The 16,172-nt window shown below is 38.1% G+C and overlaps 1 protein-coding gene across 3 annotated transcripts in view; it reads left to right on the forward strand.

The window, feature by feature from the left end:
• Positions 1-16,172, forward strand: part of LOC149819311 (protein ILITYHIA-like) — a 139,057-nt gene that overhangs the window by 75,382 nt on the left and 47,503 nt on the right. The gene's annotated exons all lie outside the window — the stretch shown is intronic.

Raw genomic sequence — 16,172 nt, forward strand, 5'->3', positions numbered from 1 at the left:
AGTAGATGCCTGACCCATGTGACTTTGGCAGTAGCGGCAACCATGGATCTATACTCAGCCTCAGTGCTTGATCTAGCGACAACTTTTTGTTTTCTACTACTCCAAGAGACTAAGTTTCTTCCAATAAAGACACAATATCCTGATGTAGATCTTCGTTCATCAGGATTTCCTGTCCAGTCTGCATCACAATATACAGTAAGTTCACGCACATCCTTGCCAGACGACTGTGGAGAATATATCAACCCGTCCCCAATGGTCCCTTTCAGATATCTGAGTATCCTCTTAGCCACCTCCATATGTCCAGTACGTGGTGCATGCATACACTGAGACACTTGATTGACTGAATAAACAATATCAGGATAAGTGAATGTGAGATATTGTAACATCCCTATTAGACTGCGATACCTGGTGGGGTCCTCACACAGATCTTCATCATGAGTACTGAGTTTTTGGTGGAGCACACTTGGAGTTCCTAGAGGCTTGCAGTCTTTCCTACCTGCCTTGCTGAGAACATCTATGGTATACTTGTGCTGAGTGAGAGTCAAGCCATGAGCTTGACTGTCAACTTCTACACCAAGAAAATAGCGCAAGGCACTAAGATCTTTCATTTTGAACCTTTGACCTAATAGGTTTTTTACTTCTTTGATGTGAGCTTCAGAGTTTCTTGTGAAAACAATATCGTCAACATAAATTAATAATAGGGTGATCACATCCTGACTTCTAAAAATGAATGAGTGATCCAGTAGAGAAAGTGAAAATCCATGTTTTTGAATCTCAAGTGAGAAGCTGTCAAACCAAGAACGAGATGCTTGTTTTAGGCCATAGATAGCTCTTTTTAGTCTGCACACATGGGTTTTACAGTTTTGCTCGTGATATCCAGGGGGTTGTTCCATGTAGACTTCCTCCCTCAAATCCCTATGCAAGAATGTATTTTTCACATCAAGCTGACTCAGCTTCCATCATGTTCGACAGTCAAGGAAAGAATAATTCGAATCGTTCCCATTCTCACCACTGGGCTGAAGATCTCATCACAGTCTTGCCCTGCTTCTTGAGTGAACTCTTTTGCCACTAGTCTTGCCTTGTATCGTTCAATGGTTCCATTTGGTTTATACTTTATTTTGTAGATCCATTTGCATCCGACAACATTTTTGTGAGGTGGTCTGGGAACAATTTCTCAGGTTCCACATTCATGTACGGCTTGCATTTCATCATTCATGGCTTCTACCCATTTGGTAGAAGTGGCTGCTTGATAGTATATAATAGGTTTATCTTCCTTATTGAGGGCAGTTAAACAACAACAACAACTACGCCTTCATCCCAAAACAATTGGGGTCGGCGATATGAACCAACAAAGAAAATCATTCTGGGTCTTCCACATGAATCCTTCTCCTCCAATCATTTCTATTCAATGTCATGTCCTCGGTGAGGTTCAAAGCATTCATATCCTTTCCTATCATCTCCATCAAAGTCTTCCTAGGCCTACCCCGACCTCTTTTAACTAATATATTTTCCCATTTCTCCATCCGTCTAACTAGAGCATCATTAGGCCTTCGCCGAATATGGCAAAACCACCGGAAACGATTCTCTCTCATCTTATTTATTGAGGGCAGTTAAAAAGAGCTGAAAATCCAAGAAGTTGTTGTAGCTGACCCATCTATCAATAAGATGTCGCATGCGATTGGATCTTCTGACCTCAAGAGTACGAGAGGAAGTAGGATCAGCTGCTGGGGCGCAATTTATAAGGCTTGGTGTTGTTGTTCTCTGTCTAGTATAGGAAATGCCCTTATATCTGCCTGGTATAGATGATGGTACTTCTTCCCAATTTTGTGATCCCGATATACCAGTAGTCTGAAACATTTCTTCTTCCTGCTGCACACAGTCTGGAGAATAGACTTCATTGGAATTAGCAAAAAGTTCTGAATTCAGCCAATGATAATAAACTTCGGTTGTGTTAGGGGACATATCCGTTGTGTCAGCTTTGTGATCAAAATTTTGCTCATCAAAGACAACATTTCTTGAGATTCTGATACGTCCGTTGGCAGAATCATAACACCTATATCCTTTGTAGTCGTTTGCATATCCTATAAATCTACACTTCTGAGCCTTGTCCTGAAACTTGTTTATCAGGGACCGATCAATGTGCACATAACACACACATCCGAAGGCACATAAATCATGATAACTAGGATGAACTCCAAAAAGACAATAATAAGGAGACTTATCTTCCAAAACAACCCTAGGCAATCTATTTATCACATGTACGACAGAATGAAAAGCTTCTGTCTACAGATTAATGGGAAGATTACTGTCATGGAGCATACTCATGGCACTTTCGACGATATGCTTGTGTTTTCGCTCAACAATCCCATTTTGTTGAGGTGTGTGTGGACAAGATACCCTTTTTCCTATCCCATTATTTTGAAGGAAATAAATAAAGTCACTAGATGAGAACTCCCCACCTTCATCACATTGGAAGAATTGGATGGACTCAGAGAATTGATTTTTTACTAAGGAAAGAAAGTTTTGAAACAAAAGGAAAACTTCTGACTTATTTTTTATTAAGTATATCCAAGTGTATCGGGAGTAGCTATCAACAAAAATTAAGTAGTATCTGCTTTCAGATCCAGAGGAAACTGAAGCAGGACCCCATACATCAGAACATATTATCTCAAAAGGCTTTGAAGCTCTCTTATTAACAGAGTGAAACAACAATACATGACTTTTGTAAAAAAGACAACTGGAATACTTCTGACTTTTCTCATCCACATGGAGACTTTCTTTTGGAATGAGATTATTAGAAACAAGTTTCTCAATAAAATGACTCCCACAATGTTCTAACCGACTGTGCCATAGGAAAGGCTTATTACATTCAGAAATACTAAAAACATTTATAGAAGACAAAGAACAGGACTCTAATGAAGACTTCGAATCCAGGTGAGTAGGGCGGACAGGATGACATGGAGCTTCTTGAAAGACATGCGTATTGCCTCGTCTCTTTCCTTCATCGAATGTTTCCTTCGTGCGAAGGTTCTTGACATGCACAGAGAAGGGAGTAAATTCGACTGAAGCATGATTATCATCAAGTTTAGAAACAGTGACAATATTTTTCTTGATGTTGGGAGCATGAAAGACATCAGAAAGTTCAAGAGTAGAATGTGACATGAGAATGACATATTTTCCAATATGAGAAACATAATGGTAGGATCTGTCTCCAGTGCCAAAATAAGGAATAGGTTTAAAAAGTTTACCTGCATCACCAGTCATGTGAGTTGCTTTTCCTGAGTCAACGAACCAGGTTCCTTGTGTAAAAGTATCTCCAACAAGATACGAGGATCAAGATTATAATATTCTTGGAAATAAATACGTGCACATAAGCACAACAAGAACACTTGAGACACTTGTGCACAAAAGCACAATACAAACTCACAAATGCGCAAATGCATACCCAAGAATCATAAGCATTAAGAAAATAAGCTTGGGCAATAATCCCAAAGCCTTAAGAATACAAAAGGGGAGAGCCCCTTTAAATAGAGGAGGAGGCCTTGGAGGGGCCCCACTTTTAGTCGTTGGAGCCCCTCCAACGGTCACAAATATGACCGTTGGAAAGGGGGCCAACGACTAGACAGTGGGCCCCTCCAAGGTACATCCTACCTTTTACAAAATGAAATAAAAGAATAAATTAAAAAGAAAAAGAAAAACAATAATTACAAAACATATTAAAAAAATATATATAAAAAGACTAAACTACCCCTACGGTTTAACAATGCGAAAATATATATATTTGATATATACAATAAGTAGAGATGGAAAGATTATTTTTATAAGCTATTTAATGAAAGTCATGCTCAAGATCTTGGAGACTTTTCCATTCCTTTTCATGAGATGAATCGTGACTTCATGCGCAAGATTCAAAAGAAAGAAATTGCAGAGGCTTTGAAGAAAATGAAATCAAGAAGGGCAGTTGGCCCAGATGGTATACCTATCGAGGCTTGAAAATGCTTGGGAGAGAAAGGTTTAGAATGGTTGACAAATCTTTTGAACAAGATTTGGCGGATAAATAAGATGCCTAATGAGTGGAGGAAGAGTACTTTGGTGCCTCTATATAAGAATATCGTGGTATAAAACTCATGAGTCATACTATGAAACTTTGGGAGAGGGTGATTGAGTCTAGGTTGAGGAAGGTTGTCATGATATCGGAGAATCAATTTGGTTTTATGCCTGGAAGATCAACTATGAAAGCTATACATCTTCTTAGACAACTTATTGAGAGAAATAGAGAGAGGAACAAAGATTTGCATATGGTTTTTATTGATTTGGAGAAGGCATACGATAGAGTACCTAGGGACGTTCTCTAGTGGACAATGATGAAGAAAGGTGTTTCTCTCAAGTACATTAGTATAATTAAGGATATGTATGAAGGAGTAGTAACCAATGTCCGCACTTGTGGAGGGGTGACAACCAATTTTCCTATAACGGTTGGGTTACATCAAGGATCTGCTTTAAGCCCTTTCCTATTTGCTATAGTGATGGATGAGCTTACGAGATCAATTCAAGAAAATGTGTCGTGGTGTATGTTGTTTGCTGATGATATTGTTTTGATTGATGAGTCTAGAGTTGGGGTTAATGCTAAGTTAGAATTATGGAGACAGACATTGGAAGCAAGAGGTTTTAAGTTGAGTAAGAGTAAGACAGAATACATGGATTGTCGATTTAGTAAGCAACGAAGTAGTGATGGGAGTGTAGTGAAGCTTGATGAGCAAGAAATACCGGTGGATGATTGTTTCAAATATTTGGGATCTATCATTCAAAAAAATGGAGAAATTGATAGAGATGTAAATCATAGGATAAAGGTTGGGTGGATGAAATGGAAGAGTGCAACTGGAGTGTTGTGCGATCGTAGAATGCCATTGCGGTTGAAGAGAAAGTTTTATAGGACGACTATTAGGCCCGCTTTACTATATGGTACGGAATGTTGGGCTGCCAAGAGACATCATATTCAAAAAATGAGTGTAGCTGAGATGCGTATGCTGAGATGGATGTGTGGAAATACAATAAAAGATAAGATTCAGAACGAGGAGATACGTAAGAAGGTAGGCGTTGCACCCATTGAAAATAAGATGAGAGAGAATCGTTTACGGTGGTTTGGACATATTCGGCGAAGGCCTAATGATGCTCCAGTTAGAAGGATGGAGAAATTGGAAAATATATTAGTTAAAAGAGGTCGGGGTAGGCCTAGGAAGACATGGATGGAGGTGATAGGAAAGGATATGAATACTTTGAACCTCACCGAGGACATGACATTGCATAGAAATGATTGGAGGAGAAGGATTCATGTGGAAGACCCAGAATGATTTTCTTTGTTGGTTCATATCGCCGACCCCAATTGTTTTGGGATGAAGGCGTAGTTGTTGTTGTTGTTGTTTTTGTATATAATAAGTAGATACATATACATATATATATATTAATATATGTATATGTATAACCTTATATATATCAAATATATATATATATATATATATATATTAGATTACATAATTGATTGCATAATTTAACACCCCCGCTCAAACTTAGGGCAGGATGACCGAGAGTTTGCTAAGGAGGAAGTTGAAGCACGATGCACACAAAGCTTTAGTGAAGAAACCTGCCAACTGATATTCTGACGTGATATATGTAAGGTCAATGACTCATTTGAGATACACCTCACAAACAAAGTGACAGTCCATTTCAATGTGTTTCGTTCGCTCATGAAAAGTGTGATTTTTCGCAATATAAATTGCACTTTTGTTGTCACAACAGAGCTTGGTGGGCCCTTGTATTGTGATCTACATGTATTCTAGCAACTGATGAATCCATACAATTTTCATGGTAGTAGTTGCCATGGCACGATATTCAGCTTCAGTCGAGGATAGCGAAACTTTTTGTTGCTTCTTACATCTCCACGGAATCAGTGAGTCTCCTAAGAACACACAAAAACCAATGGTGGAGTGACGATTATTTGGGTCACCTCCCCAATCAGAGTCAGTATAAGCAATTAATTTTAAATCAGAAGATGACAGAAAAACTCCCTTATTTAGAGTACCCTTTATGTATCTTACGACTCGCAAGATAGCACTCATGTGGACTGATGTTGGTGCATGCTGAAATTGGCTTGCAGTATGGACTCATGAGAGATATCTAGTCTGGTGATACTCAGATACATCAATGATCCAACAAGCTGTCTGTAGAGAGTGGGGTATGAAAGGGGAACACCATCTTTAATCTTTATTTTAGCTCCTACTATAACAGGAGTTTCACAAGCCTTTTCATCTGGAATACCTGACCTGTCAATGATCTCAGAAGCAAGCTTAGTTTGAGATAAAAAATACCATCTACGAGAGTATGCAACTTCAATATCCAAAAAATAAGTCACAGAACCCATATCAGACATTTCAAACTTACCCTTTAAAATTGATTTTATGCTCTTAACCCCTTTAGAGTCACTACCAGTTATGAGCATATCATCCACATACACCAGTAAGATGACAATTTCTGCATTGGATTTTCTAACAAACAAAGCAGTATCAGTAAAACAGGATGAAAAACCATTTTCTATCATTACGAAATTAAACCTATCATACCAAGCCTTGGGAGCTTGTTTCAAACCATAAAGTGCTTTTCGAAGGCGAAACACCTTTCCTTTAGGAGTCTCTATTCCATGAAGATCATCCATATACACTTCTTTATTTAGATGTTCGTTTAAAAATACATTCTTAACATCCATTTGATAGATGTTCCACTTGTTGATTGAGACAACAGTTATAAGACATCAGACAATAACCATTCGAGCCACCAGGGCAAAGGTCTCTTCATAATTAATCTCATATTCTTGACTATACCCCTTTGCAACCAGACAGACCTTGTATCTCTCAAGGGACCCATTACTCTTAGTCTTAACCTTGAATACCCATCTACACCATATTGCTTTCTTACCTTTAGGAAGGTCTTGAATTTTTCCATGTCTTGGCTCTTCTCAGAGCTTCGAGTTCATTATCCATTGTGGCTATCCATTCAGGACATTTCTGTGCTTTCTCGAAGTTTCTAGGTTTTATGTAAGAATGAATAGCGCTTAGACAGACTCTATGTTTAGGTGAAACAGACTCATATGAGATGAATCTAGAAGAAGTTTTTCTATGTCTTTCGGTCCTACGAAGGTTCTCCTCACTTTGAGGAGCAGTCCCAACAACATCATCATATCTTTCAAGGGCACTTCTGAAAGTATTTCTATCTCTATGAGTATAGGTTATGGGATTTCTATGCGGTTCCTCATCGACATGTTGATGAAATGGAGAGGACATAGGTCTGGTTTCCCTGGTTTCATTATCACTTGAGTCATTCTGATTTGACTCATCATCACTAGTATCATCTCCTTCAGTTAAAAGATCAAATAGAAAAGAATAGTCTACATTTCATCGTTAGATTCAAGATTTTTGAAACCAATGAGATTTTTCAAAAAACTTACATTTTTGGAAACATATAGTTTATCATTTTTAATATCATAGCATTGAAAACCCTTTTGAGTTTCAGAATAACCAAGAAAGACACATGAAATGGCCTTTGGGGAGAGTGTCATTTTTACCAGTAAGGACAAAACATTTACATTAAAAAACCCTTAACCTGCTATAATCAGGTTCTTTCTCATACAATCGTTCAAATGGGGAAATCTTGTTCAATTTTTTTGATGGGAGTCTATTTATGATATAGACCGATGTAAGGGCCGCCTCAGCCCAGAGTCTTTTTGGAATATTCTGCTAAATGAGCAAGGTTCTAGTTATTTCAATGATATACCTATGCTTTCGCTCAGCCAACCCATTTTGTTGTGGAGTTTTTGGACACAATTTTTGATGAATAATACCACGACTTTTAAGATAACTTTTGAATTCATTTGAAAGATATTCGCCACCAGAGTCTGTTCTAAGAATTTTTAAACTTCCATTGAATTGATTTAAAACCATTATATGTGTGAAAACTTGAATGAGGTGCACTAGAACCGAGGCAAAAGAAGGAGAGAGAGAGAGAGAGAACTCGTTAATCTTAATTAGGGCTAATCTCCTCTAAGTTAAATAGAGAGAAGCCAATAAAAGAAATTACATACAAGTCCCTCCTTAGTTATGAAATATCAAATAACCTACTTTTTAAAGAAAGCTTAAGCTTAAAAACTCACTAGGACATTTAGTCTCAACACTCCCCCTCAAGCTGGAGCATAGATATCAATCATGCTCGGCTTGTCACAACATTTTGAGAAATTTGGTCTAGCAAGAGGCTTTGTAAACGTATCTGCAACTTAGTCCTCCGACTTTAGATATTTGGTAGCGATATGACCATCTTGAACCATATCTCTTACGTAGTGGCAATCAACCTTAATATGTTTTGTCCTCTCATGAAAGACAGGATTGTTCGCTATATATGTGGCTGCCTTGTTATCATACATCATTGTCATGGGAGAGGAAATCTTCACCTGAAGATCATTTAGTACAATGAGAACCCACATTAATTCAACAGTTGTTTGGGCCATAGCCCTATATTCTGATTCTGCACTCGACCTATCAACCACATTTTTGCTTTCTACTTCTCCATGAAAATAGGTTATCTCCCATAAACATAGAGAATCCAATGGTAGATTTTTTATCCACTACAGATCCTGCATAGTCAGCATCAGAGTAAGCCACTATTTCCAGGGTTCCACCTTTCTTGAATAATAACCCTTTTCCAGGAGAAGATTTTAAGTATCTGAGAATCATTATTGCTGCATTCCAGTGTACTTCAATTGGTTTGTCCATAAATTGACTAACTTTGCTTACTGCTAGAGCAATATCAGGTCTGGTCACAGTTACATATAGTAGCTTCCCTACCAGTGAGCGATAACTTTTGCTATCAACAGGTTTTGACCCTTCTTCAAACAACTGAACTTTATAGTCCATAGGAATATTAGCTGGTTTAGCTCCCAACATTCCAGTTTCTTTTAATAGGTCAAGAACATACTTTCGTTGAGACAAAACCATCCCTTCACGACTCCTGGCAACTTCTATTTCCAGAAAATATCTAAGTGAACCAAGGTCTTTTATAACAAAATGTTTTTGAAGATGAGCCTTTGTAGCTTCAATATCTTTTATATCATCTCCTGTAAGAATGATGTCATCCACATATACGACCATAACAACTATACCTGAGTTAGTTTTCTTAATAAATAATGTATGGTCTACCGTCGACCTATTAAAGCCAAAACTTGACATCACTTCAAACAACTTTTGAAACCATGCACGCGGACTTTGTTTCAAACCATATATCGCCTTTCTTAATCTACACACCTTCTGACACTCCCCCTCAACCTCGAATCCAGGAGGTTGTTGTACGTATACTGTCTCAATCAGATCCCCATATAGAAATGCATTTTCCACATCTAATTGACACAAACTCCATCCATGGTGAACAACTACTGAGATAACAAGACGAATGGTACCCATCCGTGCAACTGGAGAAAAAGTTTCAAAGAAATCAATACCATAAGTGTGAGTATACCCTTTGGCTACTAATCTGGCCTTATACCTTTCAATAGAACCATCTGATTTGTATTTCATTGTATATACCCATTTGCATCCAACAATGTCAACATCCACTGGGCAATCAACTAGATCCCATGTATGTTGAGACAATAAAGCATCCATTTCCTCTTACATTGCTTGCTTCCATCTACTATCAAGCTCTGCCTGTTGATAGTTCAAATGAATAGTTTCAGCAGATAAGGCTGAAACAAAAACTTTCATCTGATTTCCAATTCTGGCATCAGACACAAAATGAGATATGGGATATAAAGTACATTGTTGTGTCTCTTTCCGTAGAGCGATTGGCCTGTTATCATCATCATGAAGATCATTGTTGTCAGTAGTACTTACCTCAGGAGAAGAAGAAGATGAAGGCATTGAAGGGGTTGGAGCTCTACGCACATATACGAATGGATGATTATGAAACCATGAAGGAGATAAAGTTTGGTTCGGTAATGGGGGCACAAATTCCAAAGGAAAATGAGGTACATGAAGTGGAAAAAACTCAGCTGGATCAACTTGCATCTGAGTACCATACTAGAGTAATATGGAATGGATTCCAAGAAAGATATATCCGCACTGACATACTCTCGCCGAGAAATTGGATCATAACATCGATATCCCTTTTGATTTTTGGGATAACCTATAAATATGCATTTTGTAGCTTGAGCAACTAATTTATCACTGTCAGGTCCAAGTTTGTGCACAAAACAAACACATCCAAATATTTTAGGTAAGAAAGAGAAGAGTAGGGCATTTGGATTTAGGATATGTAGTGGAATTTGATCTCCCACGGAAGATGAAGGCATGCAGTTGATCAAATAACAAGCAGTGATAACTGCATCACCCCAATATAATGCAGGAACATTTGATTGAATCATAAGGGTACATGCAACATCAAGAAGGTGCCTGTGTTTTCGTTCAGCCACACCATTTTGTTGAGAGAAATAGGCACAAGTAGTTTGGGGTAGAATGCCATAGTCTTGATAAAATTGCAGCAAGGCTTTTGTTTTGAACTCAAGAGCATTATCAGTGTGAATAATCTTGACAGTAGATTCAAACTGAGTTTTTATTTCAAGAATTAAGGATTTGATAATACTTGGAACTTCAGATCTTTCTTTTATTAAAAACACTCATGACAACTTCGAGAAATCATCAACAAAAGCAGATAATAACGACTCTGAGTCCTAGTAGGAATCTTACTAGGACCCCATACATCTGCATGAAGAATTACAAAAACCTTATGACTTGACTGACTCTGACTAGAAGGGCACGAACTACGATGATGCTTGCCCATCTGACATGCTTCACACTGAAATGATGTAGTAGAAGGAATTTGAGGGAAGACATGATGAAGCTTTGACAGTGAAGGATGACCAAGACGACGATGCCACTGAACAGGGCTGTATGAGTGTTCTACTGCACCATAAACATTACCCACTGGATTATGTAGGTAGTAGACTTCATTTTCTTCATGGCCTCCACCAATCTTCTTCCCTATCAGCAAATCCTGAAAATGACAACCCATCGGGTCAAATATCACTCTACAATTTAGTTCTTTGGTAAGACAACTAACAAAGAGTAAACTTTGAGGAAATGAGGGAGCATGAAGAACAATTTTCAACTGCAAGGCGGAGGATATAGAAATATTTTCCTGACCAACAACTGGTGATAAACTCCCATCTGCTAATGAGACTCCTCGATGAACAGTAATATCCTTTAGATCTGAAAAGAAAAGCAAATTCCCCCACAAATGTCTGGATGCACCAGAGTCAATAATCCACTTACTATCATTCAGATGAAGATGATTCCCTGTTGAGTAGGCCACACCAGCTACAGGAGAAGAGGAGCCTGAGGGACGAAGAGCTATCAGCTCATCATATTCTGATCGACTAAGGGTGATATTATCACTTCCAGAAGTATTGCCATTTGCATTTTCTACCTCTAGTATAGTAATATTAGCTTTTGGAACATTATGCCTTGACGAAGAAGGAATTGGACGACCATGTTTATCCCAGCAGCGATCTTCTAAATGTCCAGATTTTCCACAGAAGGTACATTAAAGTTTTCCTCTGCCTCCAATACCTCTTCCATGACCTCGTCCTCTAATATTCTGAATGTTTCCACGTCCATAACCAGATGAGACAACTAGAGCAGATGACTGAGACCCAGGGTGAGATTGTGGAAGAGAAATCATAAGTCTACTCAGACGATTATATGCATCAGCAAGAGTAGGTACATCGGATCCAGTCAGCATTTGTACTTTTGCAACAGAGAATTCTGAAGATAAACCTGTGAGAAACTGAGCTACCATAGTCTGTTCTTGATGATCCTTTTGCTACGAACATCACAAAGGCCTGTGGGCATTGAGTCTTTCAAACGCTGCTTTGACGACGACATAATACTGAGTCAAGGTCTGATCTCCTTGCTGCAAATTATATATCTCCTGTTCGACTTGCAGGATACGACTCACATTAGTTTCTTGAGAGTATGTATCTCGAAGATTGTCCCACATCTGTTTTGCTGTACTATAGTAAATTAGTCTATCTGCGATATGAGGTTCAACGCTATTCATGATCCATGACATAGCGATGTCATTATCTTCGTCCCAAGTAATGTATTTTCCCACCTTTTCATTCGGTTCGGTTTCCAACAAAATATGTTTTCTACGATGTCTAGATACCGGCATCATAAAAGTTCTGGACCACCTGGCATAGTTAGTTTCATTAAATCTCACAGAAGAACCATACAAGAAGGGATTTGCAAAAGCCTTGCACTCCCCAATAGCCTCATTTTTAGAATCAAATTTCGAAGTTTCACCCATACTGAGTAATACTAACAGGATATGAGAGATATTTGATGTTAATGCAGCTGCAAAAAATTTTCAGATTCACTCTCTTGAACAACATGTTTTATGATCACACGTCAGCCAAGCCCACGACCACACAAGGCTGCCACACCAGAAATAAATTCACGACAGGATATAGCTGACACAGAAAACAACGTGTTTCACGATCACGTGTAAGCCAATTCCACGACCACACCTGACTATTCAACCCACATCAGAAACAATGGGAAAATCAGCTTAGAAACATTAATCTGAGAAAGCCAGAACAGATCTGAGAAAGCCAGAACAACGTCAAATACAACATCTTGTTCATGGTATGATTTTAGCAACTGCACTCGACACATAAATCCCACGACAACAAAAAAAAACTACTTCCACGAAACAGAAATCACGCCTGCTGCTTCCACGACACAGAGAAAATAACTTATTAACATGCTGCTTCCACGACACAGAAATCACACCAGCTCTGCCGTAACACCCAACTAGGCTGCAATCGATCAAGTTGTCACGCTATCTGATTACAGATCTGTGTCATAACATTAGTCAGACATCAGATTTATGCAATTAGGTAAAAAAAATAGCCACACCTGTTTACGATTTGTTGTCGACCGATCACGCTCTCAGGCTTCCGAGATCCACAACTTTGATACCATGTGAAATCTTGAATGAGATGCACCAGAACCGAGGCAGAAGAGAGAGAGAGAGAACTTGTTAATCTTAATTAGGGCTAATCTCCTCTAAGTTAAATAGAGAGAAGCCAATAAAAGAAATTACATACAAGTCCCTCCTTAGTTATGAAATGTCAAATAACCTACTTTTTTAAGAAAGCTTAAGCTTAAAAACTCAATAGGACAGTTAGTCTCAACAATATGAAATGTTTTAAAAATTGAAAAAACTTCATGTTTATGTTTAAGAAAATATATCCAACAAAATCTAGTGTAACCGTCCACAAAAATAACATAGTATGAGAATCCTCCTTTAGATATCACAGGAGCCGGATCCCATACATTGGAGTGAACAATTTCAAAAGATTTTGTTGTAAACATGGATTTTTGAGTAAACGGTAAACTTTTCATTTTCCCAAGAATATATTCATTACATACAAAATTCTCATTACAAAGATGCTTAATAAATGGCAAATAAGAGATTTTAACAATATTGGGATGCCCCAGTCTCTTATGCCATATATGAATATCTTTGTTTTGAGCAACATTACAAAACTGGTTCTTGAGAATTTGGAAAAAATCAACATAGTAGAGGTCTCCTCTCCTAGAGCCTTCCTCAATCAACTTCCGGAACTAGCGATCCTGTATCTAACATTTATTAGAAGAGAATTTTATATCGTAATCATAGTCCGAGAGTTGAGAGACTGAAAGTAAATTTAAGTTTAGTTTTGGTATAAGACGAATTTTTGGAACAAAGAAATCTTGTTTTTTAAAATTGCCTATTCCTTTAATTTCAAGAGGTGTTCCATCCGCCGTTGAGACAAAAGCTGAAAGAGAATTTTTAGAAAAATCGGAAAGAGAACAAACACTTGGAGTCATGTGAAAAGATGCACCGGAATCTAGGAGCCAAGATGTCTTACCGGGAGGTGAAGATGATGATATAGCGGCTCCGGAAATGCCTCCCTTGAGAAGAGATTGTAGAGCATCCACAATTTGTTGAAGAGAAAGAGGCCCATTTGATGAAGATGGCCGTTTCTCTAGTTGGGATGCCATAGTCGCAACACGTATTTTTTTTATTTGGGGCAAATAGGTTTGATATGCCTGAGTTCTTTACAAAAAATGGCAAGTTAATTTGCTATAGTCTCTTTTGCCATATCGATCATTTCCTCGACCTTGATTTTTGAAATGAGGAGGTTTGTAGGCCTTCATATTATTCTCGGGTCTTGACACAATATTTACCCCTTCACAATCATCTTGAGAAGAAGAGGTAGCAAGGATGCTAGGATTATTCTTACTAATTCTCATACGGGTTTCCTCACAACTTAGCTTAGTGATTACATCTTTAATGGAGGGAGATGTGAAGGCGGATAGAAGAGAAGACCGAATTTGTTCAAATTCGGGTCTAAGTCCATTTAGAAAATTGAAGAATCGATCTTCCTCTAGTTGTTTGTGTCTTAATTCGATTGCTTCTCCGATCCATTTTCGTTCGAGCATAGCTAGCTCATCCCAAATAGAAGATAGTTCGGCAAAATATTTCCGAATAGACATATCGTTTTGTTGAAGGGTCAATGCCCTCTTTTGGATGTAATACTTGTGTGATAAATCTCTTGAACTATACATTTTTTAAAGGTACAACCAAGCTTCAAAGGCCTTTTTGAACTTAATGATGTTGGCGTTGATCTTGGTTTCTACGAATGAAAAAATCCAAGACAAGATCTTGAAGTTCTTCATCTCCCACTCATCATGCTTTTTTGAATAATCTTCTAGGGTTTTTTGTCTATCTTCCCCTTCAAGAATCTTAATATCCCCTTTTTTAATGATGGTAAGTTTGGGTTCGGGTTCCGGTATTGAACCTTGAACGTACCCCCAAAGACCCTTCCCTTTGATATGGGCTTCCATATTGCCGGCCCAAAAGTGATAGTTCGAACTACTAAGTTTAAAACCAAGGGAGAAGTGGGAGTCTTTTTCACCCATTAGAGAGGATAGAAGATGAGGAAAATCGCGTACCTCAAAAGTTTTTCACGTCTTTCTTGACAAGAGAAGCTTCTAAAATATTGCCCGAGAAGGGTGATTCACTTCAATCTTCAAAATCTTGAAGGCATAATTTTCGAGGCACTCGAAAATGAGGATGCTCACGATCCTCTTTCTTCAACGAGGCTCTAATACCACGTAAAAGTATCTCCAACAAGATATGAGGATCAAGATTACAATATTCTTGGAAATAAATACGTGCACATAAGCACAACAAGAACACTTGAGACACTTGTGCACAAAAGCATAATACAAACTCACAAATGCGCAAATGCATGCACAAGAATCATAAGCATTAAGAAAATATGCTTGGGCAATAATCCCAAAGCCTTAAGAATACACAAGTGGAGAGCCCCTTTAAATAGAGGAGGATGAGGCCGTGGAGGGGACCGACTTCTAGTCGTTGGAGCCCCTCCAACGGTCACAAATATGACCGTTGGAAGGGGGCCCAACGACTAGACAGTGGGCCCCTCCAAGGTACATCCTACCTTTTACAAAATGAAATAAAAGAATAAATTAAAAAGAAAAAGAAAAACAATAATTACAAAACATATTAAAAAAAGAATATATGTAAAAAGACTAAACTACCCCTATGGCTAAACAATGCGAAAATATATATATTTGATATATATAATAAGTAGTTACATATACATATATATTAATATACAACAACAAACAACAACAACAACAACTATGCCTTCATCCCAAAACATTTGGGGTCAGCGATATAAACCAAAAAAAGAAATTCATTTTGGGTCTTCCACATGAATCCTTTTCCTCCAATCATTTCTATCCAATGCCATGTCCTCGGTGAGGTTCAAAGCATTCATATCCTTTCCTATCATCTCCATCCAAGTCTTCTTAGGCCTACCCCGACCTCTTTTAACTAATATATTTTGCCATTTCTCTATCCTTGTAACTGGAGCATCATTAGGCCTTCGCCGAATATGTCCAAACCACCATAAACGATTCTCTCTCATCTTATTTTCAATGGGTGCAACACCTACCTTCTTACGTATCTCCTCGTTCTGAATCTTATCTTTTATTGTA

The sequence above is a fragment of the Nuphar pumila genome, chromosome 13, assembly GCF_984573655.1.
Source record: "Nuphar pumila chromosome 13, dmNupPumi1.hap1.1, whole genome shotgun sequence".
Lineage (NCBI taxonomy): Eukaryota > Viridiplantae > Streptophyta > Magnoliopsida > Nymphaeales > Nymphaeaceae > Nuphar > Nuphar pumila.